General features: G+C 41.9%; 1 long non-coding RNA gene across 1 annotated transcript; it reads right to left on the reverse strand.

Annotated features, from left to right (window-relative positions):
• LOC110395144 lies at positions 441 to 7,619 on the reverse strand. The gene is made up of 3 exons (XR_002436189.1): positions 6,945 to 7,619; positions 1,689 to 1,929; positions 441 to 1,589 (listed from the first exon to the last, which is right to left on the reverse strand). It is a non-coding gene; the product is annotated as an uncharacterized LOC110395144 (long non-coding RNA).

The following is a 7,648-nucleotide window of genomic DNA, read 5'->3' on the forward strand; positions in this document are numbered from 1 at the left end:
TCTCTGACAATAATTTTTATAAAGTGGAGAACACTGCTAGGAAATGAACTCAGTCTACTCATGTAGGCCACGAAGCCATGACTTTTCTGATATGTTCAGGTTCACAAATGATTTGATTCCCTTGAGTTTCCTTGACATTTTTAATTAAAATTTGCTGTGTTGGTACTCTGATTTTATTGAATATGACAAAGATTTCTTGGCACTTATTTTTTTTTAAAACAGGGCTGCTTTACAGCCATTATGTAGTGTAAAAGAACTCTGAAGTAAGTGTAAATGACATCACTTTAACAACTTAAAGGAAACCTTGGGGGCTATGAGAATATTTGTATTTCTTCTTCTTTTTTTTTTTTTTTTTTAATACTCCTTTATCTCCAGAACTGCAGACAGGATGGTGAGCTATGGGAATTTCCGCATTTTTTAAAGGAAATTATTTTCAGATATGAGTAGTACTGACTTTGTCAAGAGACCTGGCAAGCATTATTTTCCGAATTTTTCTGTGGACCTCTTTCTGTAGGAAGGAGATATGAAAAGAGGAAAACCTAAAAAGTTGGAAAACCAAGAAACTTGCTGGTGGCCATAAAAGACTTCAATACATGCACATATTCCTCCTGAAGCTGTACAGCGAAGAGTGTAAGGCTGCTGAGGCCAAAATGAGAGCAAACGAGGGAATACGGAACTACAGCCAACATATTACAGCACATAGGAGCAGTGTAACCTGTATTCTCATCCATGCTCTCAGTGTACTTTAATATTTATCAAGTCACTGGATAAACCGTATGTGCCAGAACTGTCTTCTCCTTCTGCAGACACAGCTAATTTTCTCCATGGTGGACTTACTGCGTCATTGAATCACTGAGTAACTCAGGTGTGAAAGGATCCCACAAGGTCTCTAGTCATGCTCAAAGGGACAGCTACGAGAGTGCACCAGGTTGTTAAGGGCTTCATCCAGCTGAGTACGAAAAGCCTCTCTGAATGGAGACTGAAAAACATCTCTTGGCAACTGCTTCCTCTGGTTCCTGACAATGAAAAAGGTTTTCTACCTCTAAAGCCTGAATTTCTCTTGTTTCCATTTAGGTCCTTTGTCTCCCATCCTCCAGACATGGGCCACTGAGGAGCCCTGCTCTGTCTTCCTGATAACCTCCTTGCAGGCGCAGCCAGGCCACAGTTATGTCCCTCTCAAAGCCAGCCCTTCTCAGGCTGAACACGCCCACTTTCCTCAACCTCTCTGCACTGGCCAAGTGCTCCAGCCCCAAGTCATCTTACTGGCCCTCTGCTGAACATTCTCCAGCTTATACAATGTCTTTCTGTACGGGGGCCCCAAGACTGGAGGCACTGTTTAGCTGTTGTCTAACAAATGCCAAGGAGAGGGAGGTAATAATCTACAGACTTTCTCTTGCTAGAATGGCTCACACTGCTGTTGATCTTTGCTGCCAGAGGACACCCCTGGCTCACATTCAGCTCGCTGCCTACCAACACTCTCCTTTCAGCAGAGCTGCTCCGCTCAGACACATCCCAGCCTGGACAGGTGCAAGGGCTGTGTCAGGTCCAGGACTCACTCTTCTTTCTCCTTGATGACTTCCATGATGTTCCTGTCAGCCCATGATATGAGACAGTGTCAAAAACCTCGCTGAAGTCTTTTAAAGCGTTGCTAAAGTCTTGACATTAACTTCCCAAATCATCCTGCTGACCTTTTTTGAAGACAGGTGCAATATTTGCCTTTCTCCACTTGTTGGGGATGTCCTCTGAACAATGCAACTATTCAAAGATGGCAGACAGCAGCAATATAAGGACATCAGCAAGCTCTCAGCTCTCCCAGAGAAACCACCTGATTCCACGGAATTATACGAGCTATGTGCTTGCAAATAATCCTTGTCACGAGCTTCATCTATTTCTAGTACTTCTCATCCTTGCACAGAGGTCTGGGAGACCCTGTTGGTGAAGAATGAAGGGAAGAATGTATTGAGTACCTCAATCTTAGCTGTGTCTGTTGTAACTAAATCACGTACTCTATTCAGCAACATATCTACATTTTTATTCTTCAAGTTCTGTGGATTTCTTCATGTTTGGTCCTGTACTTGGGATTTTTTAGTCTGTAGATAGTAGATCCTTTACTGAGCCTGTTCCTGAGATCCAAAGAGTAAACATAAGCTTTATTTATTTATTCATTTATTTTTACTTACATCTCTTTTAGTTGAGCCTTCTGCAGCTCATGGCCATGCAGTCAAGGGAAAGAAAGAGGTTGAATGTTCTTTATCTAAATAAAATCATCACTTTTGCATCCATGAAGAAAGCTTGAAATTATTTGAGTTTTTATATAAGTTCCTCTCAGATTTTTAGACTTTCTTGTAATTTAGCCCAAATCTAAGAAGGAGGTGAGGTTTTGTATTCTTTTTTTTTTTCTCTTAACAGTGTGTGGGGCTGAGAGTCAAGAAGGCACATAGGTTGTAGAGAGGGGCAAAGAACAGGCCATCTGAGAACAGTTAATACTTTCAAAATAAATATATTTGAGGCAAGGAGTTAAAGAAATGTCTACTCATTGTGTCTGAGGCATAGCTCATAGAAAGAAAGCTTTCAGTACAGGCTTTCCTCTGCCTTGTAAGGAATAAAATAAATTAAAAAAGGAAAACTTGTAAAGAGTATCACATTCACATACAGAATGTAAATTTTGCAGAAAAAAATAGCAAAATATTTTCAATTGCCACTAATATAAATTCTCTGATGCACACACAGAATGAAAATAAAATTCAAGTATACAGACAGAACACCTACAACAATATGTTCAAGCAATTAAAGAAAATTAGTAGAACTTCCAAAACGGAATATTCCAAACACATGTTATTTCAGCTTCTAGCTAAGAGCTGATCATCGTTCGGTACTGCGTCTTTCTTCCCAAGCTGCTGCTGAGAAGCAAATTCTGTGACAGTAGTGACCTTACCAGAGGGCAATGTGCAGTTGCAACCTGCAATACCTTAATCAATACCATTGTTGTGTCCATTCAGTGGCAGATATTTTTGAACTGGGCTAACAGTGACAGGTGGAAGAGTTTATGACAGATTTCAGGCAGTAATGAATTTAGGCAATCGTGTTCAGGGAAAATATTATTGTTCTTTTTTTTTTTTTAGCAAACAAGGTACTGTAATTCTAGAACAGTGGATCTGACAGCGAAGTGAAGCAAAAGTGGCATAGGAAAATAATGCTATTTTCTCTATCTGCCCAAGTGCAGCCTCTGTTCTCTGGTAATGATTACAGCTTGTTGCTTTAGAAGACTGTATTTCTGCTCCCCAATAATAACCTTGCTAATTGTATAGTGTTGTATATAGTGGAAAGATTTTTCCTGACCCCGCAGGGAACTAGTGCTGTGGAGCATGAGATTTGATTAGCCTTATTATCTTAGCTTGCCCAGTTACCACCGTTGTAAGCTGCCATGAAATTATCCACCCCTTTTAAAAATAAAGCCATACTATTTATCTTGATTATCTCCTCCCATGAAGCTGAATTCCACATGCAAACAGACCTCAGTGATGGAAATAGCATAGGAATTGATGCATAGACTTTTAACTCTGAAGGTATACTCCCCTTTTATTCTTTCACACTGCCTTTCCATGTAAATCAACATTGTCCTAATTGTTGTGGTTTTGATCATCCCCCTAAAAGAAAATAATTTTTATTCTACCTTCAATATTTGTAATCATCCATGTGATCGTTTAATGAGTTCCTCTGGGATAGCTTGGAAAATTATGCAATTTCTTATGAAGCGTAGCTTACAGATTTTGCTGTCTTTGCTGAATCCTTTAGAATACCTTGAACAACATTTTCTATACAGATATGAAATTATGCTGTATACCAACCAACAAACAAACCACAAAAAAAAAAAAACCTCAAAAAACCAACCATCAAAATCCAACCGAACAAAACCTTAGTTCATTTCTTGAGCACAAAGAACTTCGTAAAAAAATTCACAGCTTTGATGTTGACGAACTTGGATGGAATGCCATTGGATGCACAAACAAATCATCATTATGAGATTGGTAATAACAGTGATAAACACAGCAAAGAAGCTGGTGCTATATTGTCTGTAATTTATGTGGTGATTAAGACAATACACTTCAGGGGTTATCAACTAAAGAAATAGCCCAGAATTCCAGCAGTCTGAAGGCTGATCATAACTGATTATGCCAGTTAGACATAGGTAAACTGAAGGACAAAAAACACTGGACTTGAAGAGTCTGCCAGCAATCAGCTTAAAACATCATTTACAAAATCTGCTGTCTCCAAGTCTTTTGTTTGAAGTACTCAACAACAATTCCCCACAATGGCATGAGAAACTAACTCAAAGAAGAAGCTCTCATGTGGGTACATCTGTTACTTTTGTCATTAAAATAGTCATCAGAACAGTGATGAAAACACTCAGAATTTAGACCCAGAACTGTGCAGACCCTAAGACAAAGCAAAAGCTGGAGAAGTTTACAGCTCTTTCAGTAATAAGCAAATGTGGTGGTGGTGGTAAATATAGGATATTTGTTTCGTTTATATTTTCCATTATGTTTTCCACCTGGAACTGTGATGGGACTGAAAACTACACCACACTCATTCCCACATTTTGTACACTGGAGTGCCTGCTCCTCTGCACCTTCAACACCCATGCAAGAGCTCTAGCAAAACCAAAAGACCCTGGAGGCACGCCTGTACCATGCAACTTGTGGCACAGCAGCGAACTGTTACAATTTTAACAAATCCAGTCTCTGCACTTTTACTGACAAGAGCATCAGGCTGCATGGGAACCACTTGCTCAAGCAAGATCCGTGTCATCAAAGGCAAAGTTCAAAGCCCTGTAGAGTCATAAAACCCATTTCAAGTGAAAACCAACTGATCAGCCCTGAAGCACGAGGGCTTGGGCTGACCAGCAATGCCAAACAGCCTTTATGCTCCCTCAAGACTGTGGCTAGACAGAGACTGAGATAATCCATGGCATAAGGCAACTCAGCTTTGGCACTCTTTCATAGTGCCTGGCTGCCCATGACCACTAGTTAGAACTTGCTGGAGCTTAAGTCAGCCCTGAGCAGGGCCACTCCCTCTCTGCCCTAAAATGGGAACAGAGGGATGCTCGGCTGAAGCGTGGTAGCTGCCTGATGAATGGGTAAAAGAGATTTAGAGTCATTTTGCACCTCAGGAAGGATGTAAAGCTATCAGATTGAACTGCATCACCAAAGTCCTAATTGCCAACCTTGGATGAGGGATTTCTGTTATGTGTGGCATGTGAACGTAAGTTATAAAAAGCCCAAAAGATATAATTCCTACCAGAGGATGAAGTCTAGCTTTAAATTCTCCTTTAAAACAACACATCTCTGCTTTTTTTTTTTTTTTTTTTTCCTTGACCCTAATGGATCAAATGGATTAAGCGCTGGACAAGAAGTCATGTGCTAGCATTTGGGGCGCATTCCCTGAAGGGCTTTAATAGCCAAATAACAGCTGTGGAGGCCAGAATGGAAGATATTCAAAAATCTCCAGAGCAGCCAAAGTGTTTTGTGTTTCGGTAGTTCTGTTACAGCCAGAAACGAGCTGCCATGTTTCACAGTTTTGGATGCAAGCTTTGAATTGAACTGTAATAAGGAACTTCAGACTTTTGCAGTAGAGTGATTTTCTTTCATACGCCATGAAGGTAAAGTCAGGGTATCACTCAAGATGCCAGCATAAATTCCCACAACCCTTTCTCCTTATCAGGAGAACAGACAGCCTCCCCAAATGAAGGGACTGAAAGAGAAGTCAACAAGATATTGAGTGGTGAAATGCGGAACGAGATGACATTTCTGCATTTTGTGGCTCTGGTTCAAAAGTTTTTCCATTAGAATATCACAAGAAAATAAGTGAGGGACAGAGAAGAGAGAAAAACATGGAGTTATTTTGGGGGGCATGAGGATTTTCTGCTCCTGTCAGTTTTTCAACAGTAGCTGCCGGGATCTGGACACCAAAAGTATGGTAGGTCATCACTTCGCTGAGAATCCCTCAAGTCATGTTCAGTTCCTCTTAGTTTAATAAGATAACTGCTTGTGAAGAATTTTATCAAAATATACGTTCAACTTGGAATTTTTTTGAGAATCTGCAAGAGGGCTGTCATCCCTTTGAGCCCAGGGTTGCCATGCTCTCAGCACAGTGACTCATCAGTGTAGAGCCTTTGGTAGCTACTGGACTTCGAAGAGTAAATAAAAATAATTCATAATTACATGAGAACAAGATCTTACTCGATGTGTCTTTACTGGTCAACCTGAGAAAGGTTGTTCACTTGCTGGCTGCTGTTCCACCATTTTTTAATCTATACCCATTATTTGCTGCTTCTTTTGACATCTTCAGTTGTGTAACAATCAGCTTATCTGCTATCTGGTAGGAAAGCACAACCTGAACTGGCTGAAATGCAAATCAATAGCTAGCAGATTTTCTGTTCAAATGCACTCAACCCCCATGTAGTTCTGCGTTTTCCTTTTCCCCCATGGCTCCTACAGCAAAAGCCAGTGTGAACTGCAGACAGCTATTATTAAGAGTTACCATATGCTACAGCAGGCTATCACATATTTTTAAAACAGCATAATTACCGTAGACCTATGCGCTTGGATTTAAAAATGTTTGGAAAGTTGGTGAGAGAAAGGAAAAAGAGAATGGAAGCAGGCTGGGGAATGAGGCATTGCTTTGGGTAGGAACACTTTCTTTTCTGGGCAAACTCTACCCTGTGAGTATGCTTCAGCTTCCACGAGAATTGTGCATGCAAAAGCGCCTCAGTATTTGCAACTCAAATTTCATTTAGTCCAAGAGTATTCAAAGGTGAAAGTCTTCATAAAATCAACCAGAAGCAAAAAGTGACAGCTAGTCTATAATCATTGCTCTAAACAAATGAAACGTTAGACAACAGCGATGAGCAGCACAGGAAAATCAGTTTTTCCTGTCACTCGCACCTTGCTGCTTGTGGATGCAGCTGGTGTCAGGGAATTCCTTCCCCTCTTTGGGATGCCTGGTGATCCCATTAGGGCCAACAGTTCTCACACAGCCTTGCACGCACACATGCCTGCTCTCTCTCACACTCATGCTGCCCGCCGCACACTTGTGTTGACACACACACATCTGTGCTCACACTGACTCTCCCCAACACAAACGCACACTCCTGCACGTGTCCTCATACACACTGCCATGCCAGCCTCACACATCCTGTCACACACACGCATCCACACTCAGTCACACACAGCAGTCACACACACCATCACACTCACACAAACATGTCACTCAGTCCACACGTCATCACACTCACACACCTCACGCACGTTCACATTCATCATCACACCCAGCGTGACATTCAGTCACACTCTCATAAACACACACTGAGCTTTAGCCTCAGTCGCACACACCCGCACACACTCATACTCTCACACATTTACACACACATTCTCTCTCACACGCTTATACCCTCGTGCACACACGCCCATTCTCTCTCACACCACACACACACATTCTCACACATGCGCTCCCCCATTCTCTCCCTCACACACACGCTCTCCCTCCGCTGCCACCATCTCACTCACACTCCCGCAGGGGCGGGGCCGCTGCCCGGGGCGGTTGGGCGGCAGCGGCGCGCGCGCCCCCTCACGCGCTCAGCCGTTCGCTC

This window comes from Numida meleagris, chromosome 2 (genome assembly GCF_002078875.1).
Source record: "Numida meleagris isolate 19003 breed g44 Domestic line chromosome 2, NumMel1.0, whole genome shotgun sequence".
NCBI classification, from domain to species: Eukaryota; Metazoa; Chordata; class Aves; order Galliformes; family Numididae; genus Numida; species Numida meleagris.